Source organism: Triturus cristatus, chromosome 1_1 (genome assembly GCF_964204655.1).
Source record: "Triturus cristatus chromosome 1_1, aTriCri1.1, whole genome shotgun sequence".
NCBI lineage: Eukaryota > Metazoa > Chordata > Amphibia > Caudata > Salamandridae > Triturus > Triturus cristatus.
The window spans coordinates 908,562,613-908,589,308 of NC_140579.1; positions in this window are offsets into that span (position 1 = coordinate 908,562,613).

Below are 26,696 nucleotides of genomic sequence, written 5' to 3' on the forward strand. Positions count from 1 at the left end.
CTGAAAAGTAATTCTAAGTGTATTTACCAGTAACTTGTATTTCCTTCCATAGGAATCCATTGTGTGATTTTCACCAGAAAAGTTTCCAAGTGTCCATTTATGAAACGTACAAATATTCCTCTAAAATCAGCCGAACTACGAATTCCGATTTACTCACCTGTTATCAGGAGAGAACCCAATGCTGCATCTTTTAGAGCAGCACTGACCCTGAAAAGTAATTCTAAGCGTACTTACCAGTAACTTATATTTCCTTCCTTAGGAATCCATTGTGTGGTTTTCACCAGAAAAGTTTCCAAGTGTCCATTTATGAAACGTACAAATATTCCTCTAAAATCAGCCGAACTACGAATTCTGATTTACTCACCTGTTATCAGGAGAGAACCCAGTGCTGCATCTTTTAGAGCAGCACTGACCCTGAAAAGTAATTCTAAGTGTATTTACCAGTAACTTGTATTTCCTTCCATAGGAATCCATTGTGTGGTTTTCACCAGAAAAGTTTCCAAGTGTACATTTTTGAAGCGTACAAATATTCCTCTAAAATCAGCCGAACTACGAATTCTGATTTACTCACCTGTTTTCAGGAGAAAACCCAGTGCTGCATCTTTTAGACCAGCACTGACTATGAAAAGCAATTCTAAGCGTACTTACCAGTAACTTGTACTTCCTTCCATAGGAATCCATTGTGTGATTTTCACCAGAAAAGTTTCTAAGTGTCCATTTTTGAAACGTACAAATATTCCTCTAAAATCAGCCGAAATACGAATTCCGATTTACTCACCTGTTATCAGGAGAGAACCCAGGGCTGCATCTTTTAGCCCAGCACTGACCCTGAAAAGTAATTCTAAGCATACTTACCAGTAACTTGTATTTCCTTCCATAGGAATCCATTGTGTGGTTTTCACCAGAAAAGTTTCCAAATGTCCATTTTTGAAACGTACAACTATTCCTCTAAAATCAGCCGAACTATCAATTTTGATTTACTCACCTGTTATCAGGAATGAACTCAAGGCTGCATCTTTTAGCCCAGCACTGACCCTGAAAAGTAATCCTAATCGTACTTACCAGTAACTTGTATTTCCTTCCATTGGAATCCATTGTGTGGATTTCACCAGAAAAGTTTCTAAGTGTCCATTTTTGAAACGTACAAATATTCCGCTAAAATCAGCCGAACTACGAATTCCAATTTACTCACCTGTTATCAGGAGAGAACCCAGTGCTGCATCTTTTAGAGCAGCACTGACCCTGAAAAGTAATTCTAAGCGTACTTACCAGTAACTTGTATTTCCTTCCTTAGGAATCCATTGTGTGGTTTTCACCAGAAAAGTTTCCAAGTGTCCATTTATGAAACATACAAATATTCCTCTAAAATCAGCCGAATTACGAATTCCGATTTACTCACCTGTTATCAGGAGAGAACCCAGAGCTGCTTTTTTTAGAGCAGCACTGACCCTGAAAAGTAATTCTAAGCGTATTTACCAGTAACTTGTATTTCCTTCCATAGGAATCCATTGTGTGGTTTTCACCAGAAAAGTTTCCAAGTGTCAATTTTTTAGACTTACAAATATTCCTCTAAAATCAGTTGAACTACGAATTCCGATTTACTCACCTGTTATCAGGAGAGAACCCAGTGCTGCATCTTTTAGAGCAGCACTGACCCTGAAAAGTAATTCTAAGTGTATTTACCAGTAACTTGTATTTCCTTCCATAGGAATCCATTGTGTGGTTTTCACCAGAAAAGTTTCCAAGTGTCCATTTTTGAAGCGTACAAATATTCCTCTAAAATCACCCGAACTGCGAATTCTGATTTACTCACCTGTTATCAGGAGAAAACCCAGTGCTGCATCTTTTAGACCAGCACTGACCCTGAAAAGTAATTCTAAGCGTACTTACCAGTAACTTGTATTTCCTTCCTTAGGAATCCATTGTGTGGTTTTCACCAGAAAAGATTCCAAGTGTCCATTTATGAAACGTACAAATATTCCTCTAAAATCAGCCGAACTACGAATACCGATTTACTCACCTGTTATCAGGAGAGAACCCAGTGCTGCATCTTTTAGAGCAGCACTGACCCTGAAAAGTAATTCTAAGCGTATTTACCAGTAACTTGTATTTCCTTCCATAGGAATCCATTGTGTGGTTTTCACCAGAAAAGTTTCCAAGTGTCCATTTTTGAAGCGTACAAATATTCCTCTAAAATCAGCTGAACTACGAATTCTGATTTACTCACCTGTTATCAGGAGAAGACCCAGTGCTGCATCTTTTAGACCAGCATTGACTATGAAAAGTAATTCTCAGCATACTTACCAGTAACTTGTACTTCCTTCCACAGGAATCCATTGTGTGATTTTCACCAGAAAAGTTTATAAGTGTCCACTTTTTGAAACGTACAAATATTCCTCTAAAATCAGCCGAAATACGAATTCCGATTTACTCACCTGTTATCAGGAGAGAACCCAGAGCTGCATCCTTTAGCCCAGCACTGACCCTGAAAAGTAATTCTAAGCGTACTTACCAGTAACTTGTATTTCCTTCCATAGGAATCCATTGTGTGGTTTTCACCAGAAAACTTTCTAAGTGTCCATTTTTGAAGCGTACAAATATTCCTCTAAAATCAGCCGAACTTTGAATTCTGATTTACTCACCTGTTATCAGGAGAAAACCCAGTGCTGCATCTTTTAGACCAGCACTGACTATGAAAAGTAATTCTAAGCGTACTTACCAGTAACTTGTACTTCCTTCCATAGGAATCCATTGTGTGACTTTCACCAGAAAACTTTCTAAGTGTCCATTTTTGAAACGTACAAATATTCCTCTAAAATCAGCCGAACTACGAATTCCGATTTACTCACCTGTTATCAAGAGAGAACCCAGTGCTGCATCTTTTAGAGCAGCACTGACCCTGAAAAGTAATTCTAAGCGTATTTACCAGTAACTTGTATTTCCTTCCAAAGGAATCCATTGTGTGGTTTTCACCAGAAAAGTTTCCAAGTGTCCATTTTTGAAACGTACAAATATTCCTCTAAAATCAGTTGAACTACGAATTCCGATTTACTCACGTGTTATCAGGAGAGAACCCAGTGCTGCATCTTTTAGAGCAGCACTGACCCTGAAAAGTAATTCTAAGTGTATTTACCAGTAACTTGTATTTCCTTCCATAGGAATCCATTGTGTGGTTTTCACCAGAAAAGTTTCCAAGTGTACATTTTTGAAGCGTACAAATATTCCTCTAAAATCAGCCGAACTACGAATTCTGATTTACTCACCTGTTTTCAGGAGAAAACCCAGTGCTGCATCTTTTAGACCAGCACTGACTATGAAAAGCAATTCTAAGCGTACTTACCAGTAACTTGTACTTCCTTCCATAGGAATCCATTGTGTGATTTTCACCAGAAAAGTTTCTAAGTGTCCATTTTTGAAACGTACAAATATTCCTCTAAAATCAGCCGAAATACGAATTCCGATTTACTCACCTGTTATCAGGAGAGAACCCAGGGCTGCATCTTTTAGCCCAGCACTGACCCTGAAAAGTAATTCTAAGCATACTTACCAGTAACTTGTATTTCCTTCCATAGGAATCCATTGTGTGGTTTTCACCAGAAAAGTTTCCAAATGTCCATTTTTGAAACGTACAACTATTCCTCTAAAATCAGCCGAACTATCAATTTTGATTTACTCACCTGTTATCAGGAATGAACTCAAGGCTGCATCTTTTAGCCCAGCACTGACCCTGAAAAGTAATCCTAATCGTACTTACCAGTAACTTGTATTTCCTTCCATTGGAATCCATTGTGTGGATTTCACCAGAAAAGTTTCTAAGTGTCCATTTTTGAAACGTACAAATATTCCGCTAAAATCAGCCGAACTACGAATTCCAATTTACTCACCTGTTATCAGGAGAGAACCCAGTGCTGCATCTTTTAGAGCAGCACTGACCCTGAAAAGTAATTCTAAGCGTACTTACCAGTAACTTGTATTTCCTTCCTTAGGAATCCATTGTGTGGTTTTCACCAGAAAAGTTTCCAAGTGTCCATTTATGAAACATACAAATATTCCTCTAAAATCAGCCGAATTACGAATTCCGATTTACTCACCTGTTATCAGGAGAGAACCCAGAGCTGCTTTTTTTAGAGCAGCACTGACCCTGAAAAGTAATTCTAAGCGTATTTACCAGTAACTTGTATTTCCTTCCATAGGAATCCATTGTGTGGTTTTCACCAGAAAAGTTTCCAAGTGTCAATTTTTTAGACTTACAAATATTCCTCTAAAATCAGTTGAACTACGAATTCCGATTTACTCACCTGTTATCAGGAGAGAACCCAGTGCTGCATCTTTTAGAGCAGCACTGACCCTGAAAAGTAATTCTAAGTGTATTTACCAGTAACTTGTATTTCCTTCCATAGGAATCCATTGTGTGGTTTTCACCAGAAAAGTTTCCAAGTGTCCATTTTTGAAGCGTACAAATATTCCTCTAAAATCACCCGAACTGCGAATTCTGATTTACTCACCTGTTATCAGGAGAAAACCCAGTGCTGCATCTTTTAGACCAGCACTGACCCTGAAAAGTAATTCTAAGCGTACTTACCAGTAACTTGTATTTCCTTCCTTAGGAATCCATTGTGTGGTTTTCACCAGAAAAGATTCCAAGTGTCCATTTATGAAACGTACAAATATTCCTCTAAAATCAGCCGAACTACGAATACCGATTTACTCACCTGTTATCAGGAGAGAACCCAGTGCTGCATCTTTTAGAGCAGCACTGACCCTGAAAAGTAATTCTAAGCGTATTTACCAGTAACTTGTATTTCCTTCCATAGGAATCCATTGTGTGGTTTTCACCAGAAAAGTTTCCAAGTGTCCATTTTTGAAGCGTACAAATATTCCTCTAAAATCAGCTGAACTACGAATTCTGATTTACTCACCTGTTATCAGGAGAAGACCCAGTGCTGCATCTTTTAGACCAGCATTGACTATGAAAAGTAATTCTCAGCATACTTACCAGTAACTTGTACTTCCTTCCACAGGAATCCATTGTGTGATTTTCACCAGAAAAGTTTATAAGTGTCCACTTTTTGAAACGTACAAATATTCCTCTAAAATCAGCCGAAATACGAATTCCGATTTACTCACCTGTTATCAGGAGAGAACCCAGAGCTGCATCCTTTAGCCCAGCACTGACCCTGAAAAGTAATTCTAAGCGTACTTACCAGTAACTTGTATTTCCTTCCATAGGAATCCATTGTGTGGTTTTCACCAGAAAACTTTCCAAGTGTCCATTTTTGAAGCGTACAAATATTCCTCTAAAATCAGCCGAACTTTGAATTCTGATTTACTCACCTGTTATCAGGAGAAAACCCAGTGCTGCATCTTTTAGACCAGCACTGACTATGAAAAGTAATTCTAAGCGTACTTACCAGTAACTTGTACTTCCTTCCATAGGAATCCATTGTGTGACTTTCACCAGAAAACTTTCTAAGTGTCCATTTTTGAAACGTACAAATATTCCTCTAAAATCAGCCGAACTACGAATTCCGATTTACTCACCTGTTATCAGGAGAGAACCCAGTGCTGCATCTTTTAGAGCAGCACTGACCCTGAAAAGTAATTCTAAGCGTATTTACCAGTAACTTGTATTTCCTTCCAAAGGAATCCATTGTGTGGTTTTCACCAGAAAAGTTTCCAAGTGTCCATTTTTGAAACGTACAAATATTCCTCTAAAATCAGTTGAACTACGAATTCCGATTTACTCACGTGTTATCAGGAGAGAACCCAGTGCTGCATCTTTTAGAGCAGCACTGACCCTTAAAAGTAATTCTAAGCGTACTTACCAGTAACTTGTATTTCCTTCCTTAGGAATCCATTGTGTGGTTTTCACCAGAAAAGTTTCCAAGTGTCCATTTATGAAATGTACATATATTCCTCTAAAATCAGCCGAACTACGAATTCCGATTTACTCACCTGTTATCAGGAGAGAACCCAGTGCTGCATCTTTTAGAGCAGCACTGACCCTGAAAAGTAATTCTAAGCGTATTTACCAGTAACTTGTATTTCCTTCCTTAGGAATCCATTGTTTGCTTTTCACCAGAAAAGTTTCCAAGTGTCAATTTTTTAGACTTACAAATATTCCTCTAAAATCAGCCGAACTACGAATTCCGATTTACTCACCTGTTATCAGGAGAGAACCCAGTGCTGCATCTTTTAGAGCAGCACTGACCCTGAAAAGTAATTCTAAGTGTATTTACCAGTAACTTGTATTTCCTTCCATAGGAATCCATTGTGTGATTTTCACCAGAAAAGTTTCCAAGTGTCCATTTATGAAACGTACAAATATTCCTCTAAAATCAGCCGAACTACGAATTCCGATTTACTCACCTGTTATCAGGAGAGAACCCAATGCTGCATCTTTTAGAGCAGCACTGACCCTGAAAAGTAATTCTAAGCGTACTTACCAGTAACTTGTATTTCCTTCCTTAGGCATCCATTGTGTGGTTTTCACCAGAAAAGTTTCCAAGTGTCCATTTATGAAACGTACAAATATTCCTCTAAAATCACCCGAACTGCGAATTCTGATTTACTCACCTGTTATCAGGAGAAAACCCAGTGCTGCATCTTTTAGACCAGCACTGACCATGAAAAGTAATTCTAAGCGTACTTACCAGTAACTAGTACTTCCTTCCATAGGAATCCATTGTGTGGTTTTCACCAGAAAAGTTTCTAAGTGTCCATTTTTTAGACTTACAAATATTCCTCTAAAATCAGGCGAATTACGAATTCCGATTTACTCACCTGTTATCAGGAGAGAACCCAGGGCTGCATCTTTTAGCCCAGCACTGACCCTGAAAAGTAATTCTAAGCGTACTTACCAGTAACTTGTATTTCCTTCCATAGGAATCCATTGTGTGGTTTTCACCAGAAAAGTTTCCAAGTGTCCATTTTTGAAACGTACAACTATTCCTCTAAAATCAGCAGAACTATGAATTTTGATTTACTCACCTGTTATCAGGAATGAACTCAAGGCTGCATCTTTTAGCCCAGCACTGACCCTGAAAAGTAATCCTAATCGTACTTACCAGTAACTTGTATTTCCTTCCATTGGAATCCATTGTGTGGATTTCACCAGAAAAGTTTCTAAGTGTCCATTTTTGAAACGTACAAATATTCCTCTAAAATCAGCCGAACTACGAATTCCAATTTACTCACCTGTTATCAGGAGAGAACCCAGTGCTGCATCTTTTAGAGCAGCACTGACCCTGAAAAGTAATTCTAAGCGTACTTACCAGTAACTTGTATTTCCTTCCTTAGGAATCCATTGTGTGGTTTTCACCAGAAAAGTTTCCAAGTGTCCATTTATGAAACATACAAATAATCCTCTAAAATCAGGCGAAATACGAATTCCGATTTACTCACCTGTTATCAGGAGAGAACCCAGGGCTGCATCTTTTAGCCCAGCACTGACCCTGAAAAGTAATTCTAAGCGTACTTACCAGTAACTTGTATTTCCTTCCATAGGAATCCATTGTGTGGTTTTCACCAGAAAAGTTTCCAAGTGTCCATTTTTGAAACGTACAACTATTCCTCTAAAATCAGCAGAACTATGAATTTTGATTTACTCACCTGTTATCAGGAATGAACTCAAGGCTGCATCTTTTAGCCCAGCACTGACCCTGAAAAGTAATCCTAATCGTACTTACCAGTAACTTGTATTTCCTTCCATAGGAATCCATTGTGTGGATTTCACCAGAAAAGTTTCTAAGTGTCCATTTTTGAAACGTACAAATATTCCTCTAAAATCAGCCGAACTACGAATTCCGATTTACTCACCTGTGATCAGGAGAGAACCCAGTGCTGCATCTTTTAGAGCAGCACTGACCCTGAAAAGTAATTCTAAGCGTATTTACCAGTAACTTGTATTTCCTTCTAAAGGAATCCATTGTGTGGTTTTCACCAGAAAAGTTTCCAAGTGTCCATTTTTGAAACGTACAAATATTCCTCTAAAATCAGTTGAACTACGAATTCCGATTTACTCACGTGTTATCAGGAGAGAACCCAGTGCTGCATCTTTTAGAGCATCACTGACCCTTAAAAGTAATTCTAAGTGTATTTACCAGTAACTTGTATTTCCTTCCAAAGGAATCCATTGTGTGGTTTTCACCAGAAAAGTTTCCAAGTGTCCATTTTTGAAATGTACAAATATTCCTCTAAAATCAGCCGAACTACGAATTCCGATTTACTCACCTGTTATCAGGAGAGAACCCAGTGGTGCATCTTTTAGAGCAGCACTGACCCTGAAATGTAATTCTAAGCGTACTTACCAGTAACTTGTATTTCCTTCCTTAGGAATCCATTGTGTGGTTTTCACCAGAAAAGTTTCCAAGTGTCCATTTATGAAACGTACAAATATTCCTCTAAAATCAGCCGAACTACGAATTCCGATTTACTCACCTGTTATCAGGAGAGAACCCAGTGCTGCATCTTTTAGAGCAGCACTGACCCTGAAAAGTAATTCTAAGCGTACTTACAAGTAACTTGTATTTCCTTCCTTAGGAATCCATTGTGTGGTTTTCACCAGAAGAGTTTCCAAGTGTCCATTTATGAAACGTACAAATATTCCTCTAAAATCAGCCGAACTACGAATTCCGATTTACTCACCTGTTATCAGGAGAGAACCCAGTGCTGCATCTTTTAGAGCAGCACTGACCCTGAAAAGTAATTCTAAGCGTATTTACCAGTAACTTGTATTTCCTTCCAAAGGAATCCATTGTGTGGTTTTCACCAGAAAAGTTTCCAAGTGTCCATTTTTGAAACGTACAAATATTCCTCTAAAATCAGTTGAACTACGAATTCCGATTTACTCACGTGTTATCAGGAGAGAACCCAGTGCTGCATCTTTTAGAGCAGCACTGACCCTTAAAAGTAATTCTAAGCGTACTTACCAGTAACTTGTATTTCCTTCCTTAGGAATCCATTGTGTGGTTTTCACCAGAAAAGTTTCCAAGTGTCCATTTATGAAATGTACATATATTCCTCTAAAATCAGCCGAACTACGAATTCCGATTTACTCACCTGTTATCAGGAGAGAACCCAGTGCTGCATCTTTTAGAGCAGCACTGACCCTGAAAAGTAATTCTAAGCGTATTTACCAGTAACTTGTATTTCCTTCCTTAGGAATCCATTGTTTGCTTTTCACCAGAAAAGTTTCCAAGTGTCAATTTTTTAGACTTACAAATATTCCTCTAAAATCAGCCGAACTACGAATTCCGATTTACTCACCTGTTATCAGGAGAGAACCCAGTGCTGCATCTTTTAGAGCAGCACTGACCCTGAAAAGTAATTCTAAGTGTATTTACCAGTAACTTGTATTTCCTTCCATAGGAATCCATTGTGTGATTTTCACCAGAAAAGTTTCCAAGTGTCCATTTATGAAACGTACAAATATTCCTCTAAAATCAGCCGAACTGCGAATTCCGATTTATTCACCTGTTATCAGGAGAGAACCCAATGCTGCATCTTTTAGAGCAGCACTGACCCTGAAAAGTAATTCTAAGCGTACTTACCAGTAACTTGTATTTCCTTCCTTAGGCATCCATTGTGTGGTTTTCACCAGAAAAGTTTCCAAGTGTCCATTTATGAAACGTACAAATATTCCTCTAAAATCACCCGAACTGCGAATTCTGATTTACTCACCTGTTATCAGGAGAAAACCCAGTGCTGCATCTTTTAGACCAGCACTGACCATGAAAAGTAATTCTAAGCGTACTTACCAGTAACTAGTACTTCCTTCCATAGGAATCCATTGTGTGGTTTTCACCAGAAAAGTTTCTAAGTGTCCATTTTTTAGACTTACAAATATTCCTCTAAAATCAGCCAAACTACGAATTCTGATTTACTCACCTGTTATCAGGAGAGAACCCAGTGCTGCATCTTTTAGAGCAGCACTGACCCTGAAAAGTAATTCTAAGCGTATTTACCAGTAACTTGTATTTCCTTCCATAGGAATCCATTGTGTGGTTTTCACCAGAAAAGTTTCCAAGTGTCCATTTTTGAAGCGTACATATATTCCTCTAAAATCAGCCGAACTATGAATTCTGATTTACTCACCTGTTATCAGGAGAAAACCCAGTGCTGCATCTTTTAGACCAGCACTGACTATGAAAAGTAATTCTAAGCGTACTTCCCAGTAACTTGTACTTCCTTCCATAGGAATCCATTGTGTGATTTTCACCATAAAAGTTTCTAAGTGTCCATTTTTGAAACGTACAAATATTCCTCTAAAATCAGCCGAAATACGAATTCCGATTTACTCACCTGTTATCAGGAGAGAACCCATGGCTGCATCTTTTAGCCCAGCACTGACCCTGAAAAGTAATTCTAAGCGTACTTACCAGTAACTTGTATTTCCTTCCATAGGAATCCATTGTGTGGTTTTCACCAGAAAAGTTTCTAAGTGTCCATTTTTGAAACGTACAAATATTCCTCTAAAATCAGGCGAAATACGATTTCCGATTTACTCACCTGTTATCAGGAGAGAACCCAGGGCTGCATCTTTTAGCCCAGCACTGACCCTGAAAAGTAATTCTAAGCGTACTTACCAGTAACTTGTATTTCCTTCCATAGGAATCCATTGTGTGGTTTTCACCAGAAAAGTTTCCAAGTGTCCATTTTTGAAACATACAACTATTCCTCTAAAATCAGCAGAACTATGAATTTTGATTTACTCACCTGTTATCAGGAATGAACTCAAGGCTGCATCTTTTAGCCCAGCACTGACCCTGAAAAGTAATCCTAATCGTACTTACCAGTAACTTGTATTTCCTTCCATTGGAATCCATTGTGTGGATTTCACCAGAAAAGTTTCTAAGTGTCCATTTTTGAAACGTACAAATATTCCTCTAAAATCAGCCGAACTACGAATTCCAATTTACTCACCTGTTATCAGGAGAGAACCCAGTGCTGCATCTTTTAGAGCAGCACTGACCCTGAAAAGTAATTCTAAGCGTACTTACCAGTAACTTGTATTTCCTTCCTTAGGAATCCATTGTGTGGTTTTCACCAGAAAAGTTTCCAAGTGTCCATTTATGAAACATACAAATAATCCTCTAAAATCAGCCGAACTACGAATTCCGATTTACTCACCTGTTATCAGGAGAGAACCCAGAGCTGCTTTTTTTAGAGCAGCACTGACCCTGAAAAGTAATTCTAAGCGTATTTACCAGTAACTTGTATTTCCTTCCATAGGAATCCATTGTGTGGTTTTCACCAGAAAAGTCTCCAAGTGTCAATTTTTTAGACTTACAAATATTCCTCTAAAATCAGTTGAACTACGAATTCCGATTTACTCACCTGTTAACAGGAGAGAACCCAGTGCTGCATCTTTTAGAGCAGCACTGACCCTGAAAAGTAATTCTAAGTGTATTTACCAGTAACTTGTATCTCCTTCCATAGGAATCCATTGTGTGGTTTTCACCAGAAAAGTTTCCAAGTGTCCATTTTTGAAGCGTACAAATATTCCTCTAAAATCACCCGAACTGCGAATTCTGATTTACTCACCTGTTATCAGGAGAAAACCCAGTGCTGCATCTTTTAGACCAGCACTGACCATGAAAAGTAATTCTGAGCGTACTTACCAGTAACTTGTACTTCCTTCCATAGGAATCCATTGTGTGGTTTTCACCAGAAAAGTTTCTAAGTGTCCATTTTTGAAACGTACAAATATTCCTCTAAAATCAGCCGAACTACGAATTCCGATTTACTCACCTGTTATCAGGAGAGAACCCAGTGCTGCATCTTTTAGAGCAGCACTGACCCTGAAAAGCAATTCTAAGCATACTTACCAGTAACTTGTATTTCCTTCCTTAGGAATCCATTGTGTGGTTTTCACCAGAAAAGATTCCAAGTGTCCATTTAAGAAATGTACAAATATTCCTCTAAAATCAGCCGAACTACGAATACTGATTTACTCACCTGTTATCAGGAGAGAACCCAGTGCTGCATCTTTTAGAGCAGCACTGACCCTGAAAAGTAATTCTAAGTGTATTTACCAGTAACTTGTATTTTCTTCCATAGGAATCCATTGTGTGGTTTTCACCAGAAAAGTTTCCAAGTGTCCATTTTTTAGACTTACAAATATTCCTTTAAAATCAGCCGAACTACGAATTCCGATTTACTCACCTGTTATCAGGAGAGAACCCAGGGCTGCATCTTTTAGCCCAGCACTGACCCTGAAAAGTAATTCTAAGCGTACTTACCAGTAACTTGTATTTCCTTCCATAGGAATCCATTGTGTGGTTTTCACCAGAAAAGATTCCAAGTTTCCATTTTTGAAACGTACAAATATTCCTCTAAAATCAGGCGAAATACGAATTCCGATTTACTCACCTGTTATCAGGAGAGAACCCAGGGCTGCATCTTTTAGCCCAGCACTGACCCTGAAAAGTAATTCTAAGCGTACTTACCAGTAACTTGTATTTCCTTCCATAGGAATCCATTGTGTGGTTTTCACCAGAAAAGATTCCAAGTTTCCATTTTTGAAACGTACAAATATTCCTCTAAAATCAGGCGAAATACGAATTCCGATTTACTCACCTGTTATCAGGAGAGAACCCAGGGCTGCATCTTTTAGCCCAGCACTGACCCTGAAAAGTAATTCTAAGCGTACTTACCAGTAACTTGTATTTCCTTCCATAGGAATCCATTGTGTGGTTTTCACCAGAAAAGTTTCCAAGTGTCCATTTTTGAAACGTACAACTATTCCTCTAAAATCAGCCGAACTATGAATTTTGATTTACTCACCTGTTATCAGGAATGAACTCAAGGCTGCATCTTTTAGCCCAGCACTGACCCTGAAAAGTAATCCTAATCATACTTACCAGTAACTTGTATTTCCTTCCATAGGAATCCATTGTGTGGATTTCACCAGAAAAGTTTCTAAGTGTCCATTTTTGAAACGTACAAATATTCCTCTAAAATCACCCGAACTGCGAATTCTGATTTACTCACCTGTTATCAGGAGAAAACCCAGTGCTGCATCTTTTAGACCAGCACTGACCATGAAAAGTAATTCTGAGCGTACTTACCAGTAACTTGTACTTCCTTCCATAGGAATCCATTGTGTGGTTTTCACCAGAAAAGTTTCTAAGTGTCCATTTTTGAAACGTACAAATATTCCTCTAAAATCAGCCGAACTACGAATTCCGATTTACTCACCTGTTATCAGGAGAGAACCCAGTGCTGCATCTTTTAGAGCAGCACTGACCCTGAAAAGCAATTCTAAGCATACTTACCAGTAACTTGTATTTCATTCCTTAGGAATCCATTGTGTGGTTTTCACCAGAAAAGATTCCAAGTGTCCATTTATGAAACGTACAAATATTCCTCTAAAATCAGCCGAACTACGAATACCGATTTACTCACCTGTTATCAGGAGAGAACCCAGTGCTGCATCTTTTAGAGCAGCACTGACCCTGAAAAGTAATTCTAAGCGTATTTACCAGTAACTTGTATTTCCTTCCATAGGAATCCATTGTGTGGTTTTCACCAGAAAAGTTTCCAAGTGTCCATTTTTTAGACTTACAAATATTCCTTTAAAATCAGCCGAACTACGAATTCCGATTTACTCACCTGTTATCAGGAGAGAACCCAGGGCTGCATCTTTTAGCCCAGCACTGACCCTGAAAAGTAATTCTAAGCGTACTTACCAGTAACTTGTATTTCCTTCCATAGGAATCCATTGTGTGGTTTTCACCAGAAAAGTTTCTAAGTGTCCATTATTGAAACGTACAAATATTCCTCTAAAATCAGCCGAAATACGAATTCCGATTTACTCACCTGTTATCAGGAGAGAACCCAGGGCTGCATCTTTTAGCCCAGCACTGACCCTGAAAAGTAATTCTAAGCGTACTTACCAGTAACTTGTATTTCCTTCCATAGGAATCCATTGTGTGGATTTCACCAGAAAAGTTTCTAAGTGTCCATTTTTGAAACGTACAAATATTCCTCTAAAATCACCCGAACTGCGAATTCTGATTTACTCACCTGTTATCAGGAGAAAACCCAGTGCTGCATCTTTTAGACCAGCACTGACCATGAAAAGTAATTCTGAGCGTACTTACCAGTAACTTGTACTTCCTTCCATAGGAATCCATTGTGTGGTTTTCACCAGAAAAGTTTCTAAGTGTCCATTTTTGAAACGTACAAATATTCCTCTAAAATCAGCCGAACTACGAATTCCGATTTACTCACCTGTTATCAGGAGAGAACCCAGTGCTGCATCTTTTAGAGCAGCACTGACCCTGAAAAGCAATTCTAAGCATACTTACCAGTAACTTGTATTTCATTCCTTAGGAATCCATTGTGTGGTTTTCACCAGAAAAGATTCCAAGTGTCCATTTATGAAACGTACAAATATTCCTCTAAAATCAGCCGAACTACGAATACCGATTTACTCACCTGTTATCAGGAGAGAACCCAGTGCTGCATCTTTTAGAGCAGCACTGACCCTGAAAAGTAATTCTAAGCGTATTTACCAGTAACTTGTATTTCCTTCCATAGGAATCCATTGTGTGGTTTTCACCAGAAAAGTTTCCAAGTGTCCATTTTTTAGACTTACAAATATTCCTTTAAAATCAGCCGAACTACGAATTCCGATTTACTCACCTGTTATCAGGAGAGAACCCAGGGCTGCATCTTTTAGCCCAGCACTGACCCTGAAAAGTAATTCTAAGCGTACTTACCAGTAACTTGTATTTCCTTCCATAGGAATCCATTGTGTGGTTTTCACCAGAAAAGTTTCTAAGTGTCCATTATTGAAACGTACAAATATTCCTCTAAAATCAGCCGAAATACGAATTCCGATTTACTCACCTGTTATCAGGAGAGAACCCAGGGCTGCATCTTTTAGCCCAGCACTGACCCTGAAAAGTAATTCTAAGCGTACTTACCAGTAACTAGTATTTCCTTCCATAGGAATCCATTGTGTGGTTTTCACCAGAAAAGTTTCTAAGTGTCCATTATTGAAACGTACAAATATTCCTCTAAAATCAGCCGAACTACGAATTCCGATTTACTCACCTGTTATCAGGAGAGAACCCAGTGCTGCATCTTTTAGAGCAGCACTGACCCTGAAAAGTAATTCTAAGCGTATTTACCAGTAACTTGTATTTCCTTCCATAGAAATCCATTGTGTGGTTTTCACCAGAAAAGTTTCCAAATGTCCATTTTTGAAACGTACAAATATTCCTCTAAAATCAGCCGAACTACGAATTCCAATTTACTCACCTGTTATCAGGAGAGAACCCAGTGCTGCATCTTTTAGAGCAGCACTGACCCTGAAAAGTAATTCTAAGCGTACTTACCAGTAACTTGTATTTCCTTCCTTAGGAATCCATTTTGTGGTTTTCACCAGAAAAGTTTCCAAGTGTCCAGTTATGAAACATACAAATATTCCTCTAAAATCAGCCGAACTACGAATTCCGATTTACTCACCTGTTATCAGGAGAGAACCCATTGCTGCATCTTTTAGAGCAGCACTGACCCTGAAAAGTAATTCTAAGCATATTTACCAGTAACTTGTATTTCCTTCCATAGGAATCCATTGTGTGGTTTTCACCAGAAAAGTTTCCAAGTGTCCATTTTTGAAATGGACAACTATTCCTCTAAAATCAGCCGAACTATAAATTTTGATTTACTCACCTGTTATCAGGAATGAACTCAAGGCTGCCTCTTTTAGCCCAGCACTGACCCTGAAGAGCAGTACTGACCCTGAAAAGTAATTCTAAGCGTACTTACCAGTAACTTGTATTTATTTCCTTAGGAATCCATTGTGTGGTTTTCACCAGAAAAGTTTCCAAGTGTCCATTTATGAAACGTACAAATATTCCTCTAAAATCAGCCGAACTACGAATTCCGATTTACTCACCTGTTATCAGGAGAGAACCCAGTGCTGCATCTTTTAGAGCAGCACTGACCCTGAAAAGTAATTCTAAGCGTACTTACCAGTAACTTTATTTACTTCCATAGGAATCCATTGTGTGGTTTTCACCAGAAAAGTTTCCAAGTGTCCATTTTTGAAACGTACAAATATTCCTCTAAAATCAGTTGAACTACGAATTCCGATTTACTCACCTGTTATCAGGGGAGAACCCAGTGCTGCATCTTTTAGAGCAGCACTGACCCTGAAAAGTAATTCTAAGTGTATTTACCAGTAACTTGTATCTCCTTCCATAGGAATCCATTGTGTGGTTTTCACCAGAAAAGTTTCCAAGTGTCCATTTTTGAAGCGTACAAATATTCCTCTAAAATCACCCGAACTGCGAATTCTGATTTACTCAACTGTTATCAGGAGAAAACCCAGTGCTGCATCTTTTAGACCAGCACTGACCATGAAAAGTAATTCTAAGCATACTTACCAGTAACTTGTACTTCCTTCCATAGGAATCCATTGTGTGGTTTTCACCAGAAAAGTTTCTAAATGTCCATTTTTGAAACGTACAAATATTCCTCTAAAATCAGCCGAAATACGAATTCCGATTTACTCACCTGTTATCAGGAGAGAACCCAGGGCTGCATCTTTTAGCCCAGCACTGACCCTGAAAAGTAATTCTAAGCGTACTTACCAGTAACTTGTATTTCCTTCCATAGGAATCCATTGTGTGGTTTTCACCAGAAAAGTTTCCAAGTGTCCATTTTTGAAACGTACAAATATTCCTCTAAAATCAGCCGAACTACGAATACCGATTTACTCACCTGTTATCAGGAGAGAACCCAGTGCTGCATCTTTTAGAGCAGCACTGACCCTGAAAAGTAATTCTAAGCATATTTACCAGTAACTTGTATTTCCTTCCATAGGAATCCATTGTGTGATTTTCACCAGAAAAGTTTCCAAGTGTCCATTTTTTAGACTTACAAATATTCCTTTAAAATCAGCCGAACTACGAATTCCGATTTACTCACCTGTTATCAGGAGAGAACCCAGTGCTGCATCTTTTAGAGCAGCACTGACCCTGAAAAGTAATTCTAAGCGTACTTACCAGTAACTTGTATTTCCTTCAGTAGGAATCCATTGTGTGGTTTTCACCAGAAAAGTTTCCAAGTGTCCATTTTTGAAACGTACAACTATTCCTCTAAAATCAGCCGAACTATGAAATTTGATTTACTCACCTGTTATCAGGAATGAACTCAAGGCTGCATCTTTTAGCCCAGCACTGACCCTGAAAAGTAATCCTAATCGTACTTACCAGTAACTTGTATTTCCTTCGATAGGAATCCATTGTGTGGATTTCACCAGAAAAGTTTCTAAGTGTCCATTTTTGAAACGTACAAATATTCCTCTAAAATCAGCCGAACTACGAATTCCAATTTACTCACCTGTTATCAGGAGAGAACCCAGTGCTGCATCTTTTAGAGCAGCACTGACCCTGAAAAGTAATTCTAAGCGTACTTACCAGTAACTTGTATTTCCTTCCATAGGAATCCATTGTGTGGTTTTCACCAGAAAACTTTCCAAGTGTCCATTTTTGAAGCGTACAAATATTCCTCTAAAATCAGCTGAACTTTGAATTCTGATTTACTCACCTGTTATCAGGAGAAAACCCAGTACTGCATCTTTTAGACCAGCACTGACTATGAAAAGTAATTCTAAGCGTACTTACCAGTAACTTGTACTTCCTTCCATAGAAATCCATTGTGTGACTTTCACCAGAAAACTTTCTAAGTGTCCATTTTTGAAACGTACAAATATTCCTCTAAAATCAGCCGAAATACGAATTCCGATTTACTCACCTGTTATCAGGAGAGAACCCAGGGCTGCATCTTTTAGCCCAGCACTGACCCTGAAAAGTAATTCTAAGCGTACTTACCAGTAACTTGTATTTCCTTCCATAGGAATCCATTGTGTGGTTTTCACCAGAAAAGTTTCTATTTGTCCATTATTGAAACGTACAAATATTCCTCTAAAATCAGCCGAACTACGAATTCCGATTTACTCACCTGTTATCAGGAGAGAACCCAGTGCTGCATCTTTTAGAGCAGCACTGACCCTGAAAAGTAATTCTAAGCGTATTTACCAGTAACTTGTATTTCCTTCCATAGGAATCCATTGTGTGGTTTTCACCAGAAAAGTTTCCAAATGTCCATTTTTGAAACGTACAAATATTCCTCTAAAATCAGCCGAACTACGAATTCCAATGTACTCACCTGTTATCAGGAGAGAACCCAGTGCTGCATCTTTTAGAGCAGCACTGACCCTGAAAAGTAATTCTAAGCGTATTTACCAGTAACTTGTATTTCCTTCCATAGGAATCCATTGTGTGGTTTTCGCCAGAAAAGCTTCTAAGTGTCCATTTTTGAAACATACAAATATTCCTCTAAAATCAGCCGAACTACGAATTCCGATTTACTCACCTGTTATCAGGAGAGAACCCATTGCTGCATCTTTTAGAGCAGCACTGACCCTGAAAAGTAATTCTAAGCATATTTACCAGTAACTTGTATTTCCTTCCATAGGAATCCATTGTGTGGTTTTCACCAGAAAAGTTTCCAAGTGTCCATTTTTGAAATGGACAACTATTCCTCTAAAATCAGCCGAACTATAAATTTTGATTTACTCACCTGTTATCAGGAATGAACTCAAGGCTGCCTCTTTTAGCCCAGCACTGACCCTGAAGAGCAGTACTGACCCTGAAAAGTAATTCTAAGCGTACTTACCAGTAACTTGTATTTCTTTCCTTAGGAATCCATTGTGTGGTTTTCACCAGAAAAGTTTCCAAGTGTCCATTTATGAAACGTACAAATATTCCTCTAAAATCAGCCGAACTACGAATTCCGATTTACTCACCTGTTATCAGGAGAGAACCCAGTGCTGCATCTTTTAGAGCAGCACTGACCCTGAAAAGTAATTCTAAGCGTACTTACCAGTAACTTTATTTACTTCCATAGGAATCCATTGTGTGGTTTTCACCAGAAAAGTTTCCAAGTGTCCATTTTTGAAACGTACAAATATTCCTCTAAAATCAGTTGAACTACGAATTCCGATTTACTCACCTGTTATCAGGAGAGAACCCAGTGCTGCATCTTTTAGAGCAGCACTGACCCTGAAAATTAATTCTAAGTGTATTTACCAGTAACTTGTATCTCCTTCCATAGGAATCCATTGTGTGGTTTTCACCAGAAAAGTTTCCAAGTGTCCATTTTTGAAGCGTACAAATATTCCTCTAAAATCACCCGAACTGCGAATTCTGATTTACTCAACTGTTATCAGGAGAAAACCCAGTGCTGCATCTTTTAGACCAGCACTGACCATGAAAAGTAATTCTAAGCATACTTACCAGTAACTTGTACTTCCTTCCATAGGAATCCATTGTGTGGTTTTCACCAGAAAAGTTTCCAAGTGTCCATTTTTGAAGCGTACAAATATTCCTCTAAAATCACCCGAACTGCGAATTCTGATTTACTCAACTGTTATCAGGAGAAAACCCAGTGCTGCATCTTTTAGACCAGCACTGACCATGAAAAGTAATTCTAAGCGTACTTACCAGTAACTTGTACTTCCTTCCATAGGAATCCATTGTGTGGTTTTCACCAGAAACATTTCTAAGTGTCCATTTTTGAAACGTACAAATATTCCTCTAAAATCAGCCGAAATACGAATTCCGATTTACTCACCTGTTATCAGGAGAGAACCCAGGGCTGCATCTTTTAGCCCAGCACGGACCCTGAAAAGTAATTCTAACTGTACTTACCAGTAACTTTATTTCCTTCCATAATAATCCATTGTGTGGTTTTCACCAGAAAAGTTTCTAAGTGTCCATTTTTGAAACGTACAAATATTCCTCTAAAATCAGCCGAACTACGAATTCCAATTTACTCACCTGTTATCAGGAGAGAACCCAGTGCTGCATCTTTTAGACCAGCACTGACCCTGACAAGTAATTCTAAGTGTATTTACCAGTAACTTGTATTTCCTTCCATAGGAATCCATTGTGTGGTTTTCACCAGAAAAGTTTTCAAGTGTCCATTTTTGAAGCGTACAAATATTCCTCTAAAATCACCCGAACTGCGAATTCTGATTTACTCACCTGTTATCAGGAGAAAACCCAGGGCTGCATCTTTCAGACCAGCACTGACCATGAAAAGTAATTCTAAGCGTACTTACCAGTAACTTGTACTTCCTTCCATAGGAATCCATTGTGTGATTTTCACCAGAAAAGTTTCTAAGTGTCCATTTTTGAAACGTACAAATATTCCTCTAAAATCAGCCGAAATACGAATTCCGATTTACTCACCTGTTATCAGGAGAGAACCCAGGGCTGCATCTTTTAGCCCAGCACTGACCCTGAAAAGTTATTCTAAGTGTACTTACCAGTAACTTGTATTTCCTTCCATAGGAATCCATTGTTTGGTTTTCACCAGAAAAGTTTCTAAGTGTCCATTTTTGAAACGTACAAATATTCCTCTAAAATCAGCCGAACTACGAATTCGGATTTACTCACCTGTTACTAGGAGAGAACCCAGTGCTGCATCTTTTAGAGCAGCACTGACCCTGAAAAGTAATTCTAAGCGTACTTACCAGTAACTTGTATTTCCTTCCTTAGGAATCCATTGTGTGATTTTCACCATAAAAGTTTCTAAGTGTCCATTTTTGAAACGTACAAATATTCCTCTAAATTCAGCCGAAATACGAATTCCGATTTACTCACCTGTTATCAGGAGAGAACCCATGGCTGCATCTTTTAGCCCAGCACTGACCCTGAAAAGTAATTCTAAGCGTACTTACCAGTAACTTGTATTTCCTTTCATAGGAATCCATTGTGTGGTTTTCACCAGAAAAGTTTCTAAGTGTCCATTTTTGAAACGTACAAATATTCCTCTAAAATCAGGCGAAATACGAATTCCGATTTACTCACCTGTTATCAGGAGAGAACCCAGGGCTGCATCTTTTAGCCCAGCACTGACCCTGAAAAGTAATTCTAAGCGTACTTACCAGTAACTTGTATTTCCTTCCATAGGAATCCATTGTGTGGTTTTCACCAGAAAAGTTTCCAAGTGTCCATTTTTGAAACGTACAACTATTCCTCTAAAATCAGCAGAACTATGAATTTTGATTTACTCACCTGTTATCAGGAATGAACTCAAGGCTGCATCTTTTAGCCCAGCACTGACCCTGAAAAGTAATCCTAATCGTACTTACCAGTAACTTGTATTTCCTTCCATAGGAATCCATTGTGTGGATTTCACCAGAAAAGTTTCTAAGTGTCCATTTTTGAAACGTACAAATATTCCTCTAAAATCAGCCGAACTACGAATTCCGATTTACTCACCTGTGATCAGGAGAGAACCCAGTGCTGCATCTTTTAGAGCATCACTGACCCTTAAAAGTAATTCTAAGTGTATTTACCAGTAACTTGTATTTCCTTCCAAAGGAATCCATTGTGTGGTTTTCACCAGAAAAGTTTCCAAGTGTCCATTTTTTAAATGTACAAATATTCCTCTAAAATCAGCCGAACTACGAATTCCGATTTACTCACCTGTTATCAGGAGAGAACCCAGTGGTGCATCTTTTAGAGCAGCACTGACCCTGAAATGTAATTCTAAGCGTACTTACCAGTAACTTGTATTTCCTTCCTTAGGAATCCATTGTGTGGTTTTCACCAGAAAAGTTTCCAAGTGTCCATTTATGAAACGTACAAATATTCCTCTAAAATCAGCCGAACTACGAATTCCGATTTACTCACCTGTTATCAGGAGAGAACCCAGTGCTGCATCTTTTAGAGCAGCACTGACCCTGAAAAGTAATTCTAAGCGTACTTACAAGTAACTTGTATTTCCTTCCTTAGGAATCCATTGTGTGGTTTTCACCAGAAGAGTTTCCAAGTGTCCATTTATGAAACGTACAAATATTCCTCTAAAATCAGCCGAACTACGAATTCCGATTTACTCACCTGTTATCAGGAGAGAACCCAGTGCTGCATCTTTTAGAGCAGCACTGACCCTGAAAAGTAATTCTAAGCGTATTTACCAGTAACTTGTATTTCCTTCCAAAGGAATCCATTGTGTGGTTTTCACCAGAAAAGTTTCCAAGTGTCCATTTTTGAAACGTACAAATATTCCTCTAAAATCAGTTGAACTACGAATTCCGATTTACTCACGTGTTATCAGGAGAGAACCCAGTGCTGCATCTTTTAGAGCAGCACTGACCCTTAAAAGTAATTCTAAGCGTACTTACCAGTAACTTGTATTTCCTTCCTTAGGAATCCATTGTGTGGTTTTCACCAGAAAAGTTTCCAAGTGTCCATTTATGAAATGTACATATATTCCTCTAAAATCAGCCGAACTACGAATTCCGATTTACTCACCTGTTATCAGGAGAGAACCCAGTGCTGCATCTTTTAGAGCAGCACTGACCCTGAAAAGTAATTCTAAGCGTATTTACCAGTAACTTGTATTTCCTTCCTTAGGAATCCATTGTTTGCTTTTCACCAGAAAAGTTTCCAAGTGTCAATTTTTTAGACTTACAAATATTCCTCTAAAATCAGCCGAACTACGAATTCCGATTTACTCACCTGTTATCAGGAGAGAACCCAGTGCTGCATCTTTTAGAGCAGCACTGACCCTGAAAAGTAATTCTAAGTGTATTTACCAGTAACTTGTATTTCCTTCCATAGGAATCCATTGTGTGATTTTCACCAGAAAAGTTTCCAAGTGTCCATTTATGAAACGTACAAATATTCCTCTAAAATCAGCCGAACTACGAATTCCGATTTACTCACCTGTTATCAGGAGAGAACCCAATGCTGCATCTTTTAGAGCAGCACTGACCCTGAAAAGTAATTCTAAGCGTACTTACCAGTAACTTGTATTTCCTTCCTTAGGCATCCATTGTGTGGTTTTCACCAGAAAAGTTTCCAAGTGTCCATTTATGAAACGTACAAATATTCCTCTAAAATCACCCGAACTGCGAATTCTGATTTACTCACCTGTTATCAGGAGAAAACCCAGTGCTGCATCTTTTAGACCAGCACTGACCATGAAAAGGAATTCTAAGCGTACTTACCAGTAACTAGTACTTCCTTCCATAGGAATCCATTGTGTGGTTTTCACCAGAAAAGTTTCTAAGTGTCCATTTTTTAGACTTACAAATATTCCTCTAAAATCAGGCGAAATACGAATTCCGATTTACTCACCTGTTATCAGGAGAGAACCCAGGGCTGCAACTTTTAGCCCAGCACTGACCCTGAAAAGTAATTCTAAGCGTACTTACCAGTAACTTGTATTTCCTTCCATAGGAATCCATTGTGTGGTTTTCACCAGAAAAGTTTCCAAGTGTCCATTTTTGAAACGTACAACTATTCCTCTAAAATCAGCAGAACTATGAATTTTGATTTACTCACCTGTTATCAGGAATGAACTCAAGGCTGCCTCTTTTAGCCCAGCACTGACCCTGAAAAGTAATCCTAATCGTACTTACCAGTAACTTGTATTTCCTTCCATTGGAATCCATTGTGTGGATTTCACCAGAAAAGTTTCTAAGTGTCCATTTTTGAAACGTACAAATATTCCTCTAAAATCAGCCGAACTACGAATTCCAATTTACTCACCTGTTATCAGGAGAGAACCCAGTGCTGCATCTTTTAGAGCAGCACTGACCCTGAAAAGTAATTCTAAGCGTACTTACCAGTAACTTGTATTTCCTTCCTTAGGAATCCATTGTGTGGTTTTCACCAGAAAAGTTTCCAAGTGTCCATTTATGAAACATACAAATAATCCTCTAAAATCAGGCGAAATACGAATTCCGATTTACTCACCTGTTATCAGGAGAGAACCCAGGGCTGCATCTTTTAGCCCAGCACTGACCCTGAAAAGTAATTCTAAGCGTACTTACCAGTAACTTGTATTTCCTTCCATAGGAATCCATTGTGTGGATTTCACCAGAAAAGTTTCTAAGTGTCCATTTTTGAAACGTACAAATATTCCTCTAAAATCAGCCGAACTACGAATTCCAATTTACTCACCTGTTATCAGGAGAGAACCCAGTGCTGCATCTTTTAGAGCAGCACTGACCCTGAAAAGTAATTCTAAGCGTACTTACCAGTAACTTGTATTTCCTTCCTTAGGAATCCATTGTGTGGTTTTCACCAGAAAAGTTTCCAAGTGTCCATTTTTGAAACGTACAACTATTCCTCTAAAATCAGCAGAACTATGAATTTTGATTTACTCACCTGTTATCAGGAATGAACTCAAGGCTGCATCTTTTAGCCCAGCACTGACCCTGAAAAGTAATCCTAATCGTACTTACCAGTAACTTGTATTTCCTTCCATAGGAATCCATTGTGTGGATTTCACCAGAAAAGTTTCTAAGTGTCCATTTTTGAAACGTACAAATATTCCTCTAAAATCAGCCGAACTACGAATTCCGATTTACTCACCTGTGATCAGGAGAGAACCCAGTGCTGCATCTTTTAGAGCAGCACTGACCCTGAAAAGTAATTCTAAGCGTATTTACCAGTAACTTGTATTTCCTTCTAAAGGAATCCATTGTGTGGTTTTCACCAGAAAAGTTTCCAAGTGTCCATTTTTGAAACGTACAAATATTCCTCTAAAATCAGTTGAACTACGAATTCCGATTTACTCACGTGTTATCAGGAGAGAACCCAGTGCTGCATCTTTTAGAGCATCACTGACCCTTAAAAGTAATTCTAAGTGTATTTACCAGTAACTTGTATTTCCTTCCAAAGGAATCCATTGTGTGGTTTTCACCAGAAAAGTTTCCAAGTGTCCATTTTTGAAATGTACAAATATTCCTCTAAAATCAGCCGAACTACGAATTCCGATTTACTCACCTGTTATCAGGAGAGAACCCAGTGGTGCATCTTTTAGAGCAGCACTGACCCTGAAATGTAATTCTAAGCGTACTTACCAGTAACTTGTATTTCCTTCCTTAGGAATCCATTGTGTGGTTTTCACCAGAAAAGTTTCCAAGTGTCCATTTATGAAACGTACAAATATTCCTCTAAAATCAGCCGAACTACGAATTCCGATTTACTCACCTGTTATCAGGAGAGAACCCAGTGCTGCATCTTTTAGAGCAGCACTGACCCTGAAAAGTAATTCTAAGCGTACTTACAAGTAACTTGTATTTCCTTCCTTAGGAATCCATTGTGTGGTTTTCACCAGAAGAGTTTCCAAGTGTCCATTTATGAAACGTACAAATATTCCTCTAAAATCAGCCGAACTACGAATTCCGATTTACTCACCTGTTATCAGGAGAGAACCCAGTGCTGCATCTTTTAGAGCAGCACTGACCCTGAAAAGTAATTCTAAGCGTATTTACCAGTAACTTGTATTTCCTTCCAAAGGAATCCATTGTGTGGTTTTCACCAGAAAAGTTTCCAAGTGTCCATTTTTGAAACGTACAAATATTCCTCTAAAATCAGTTGAACTACGAATTCCGATTTACTCACGTGTTATCAGGAGAGAACCCAGTGCTGCATCTTTTAGAGCAGCACTGACCCTTAAAAGTAATTCTAAGCGTACTTACCAGTAACTTGTATTTCCTTCCTTAGGAATCCATTGTGTGGTTTTCACCAGAAAAGTTTCCAAGTGTCCATTTATGAAATGTACATATATTCCTCTAAAATCAGCCGAACTACGAATTCCGATTTACTCACCTGTTATCAGGAGAGAACCCAGTGCTGCATCTTTTAGAGCAGCACTGACCCTGAAAAGTAATTCTAAGCGTATTTACCAGTAACTTGTATTTCCTTCCTTAGGAATCCATTGTTTGCTTTTCACCAGAAAAGTTTCCAAGTGTCAATTTTTTAGACTTACAAATATTCCTCTAAAATCAGCCGAACTACGAATTCCGATTTACTCACCTGTTATCAGGAGAGAACCCAGTTCTGCATCTTTTAGAGCAGCACTGACCCTGAAAAGTAATTCTAAGTGTATTTACCAGTAACTTGTATTTCCTTCCATAGGAATCCATTGTGTGATTTTCACCAGAAAAGTTTCCAAGTGTCCATTTATGAAACGTACAAATATTCCTCTAAAATCAGCCGAACTGCGAATTCCGATTTACTCACCTGTTATCAGGAGAGAACCCAATGCTGCATCTTTTAGAGCAGCACTGACCCTGAAAAGTAATTCTAAGCGTACTTACCAGTAACTTGTATTTCCTTCCTTAGGCATCCATTGTGTGGTTTTCACCAGAAAAGTTTCCAAGTGTCCATTTATGAAACGTACAAATATTCCTCTAAAATCACCCGAACTGCGAATTCTGATTTACTCACCTGTTATCAGGAGAAAACCCAGTGCTGCATCTTTTAGACCAGCACTGACCATGAAAAGTAATTCTAAGCGTACTTACCAGTAACTAGCACTTCCTTCCATAGGAATCCATTGTGTGGTTTTCACCAGAAAAGTTTCTAAGTGTCCATTTTTTAGACTTACAAATATTCCTCTAAAATCAGCCAAACTACGAATTCTGATTTACTCACCTGTTATCAGGAGAGAACCCAGTGCTGCATCTTTTAGAGCAGCACTGACCCTGAAAAGTAATTCTAAGCGTATTTACCAGTAACTTGTATTTCCTTCCATAGGAATCCATTGTGTGGTTTTCACCAGAAAAGTTTCCAAGTGTCCATTTTTGAAGCGTACATATATTCCTCTAAAATCAGCCGAACTATGAATTCTGATTTACTCACCTGTTA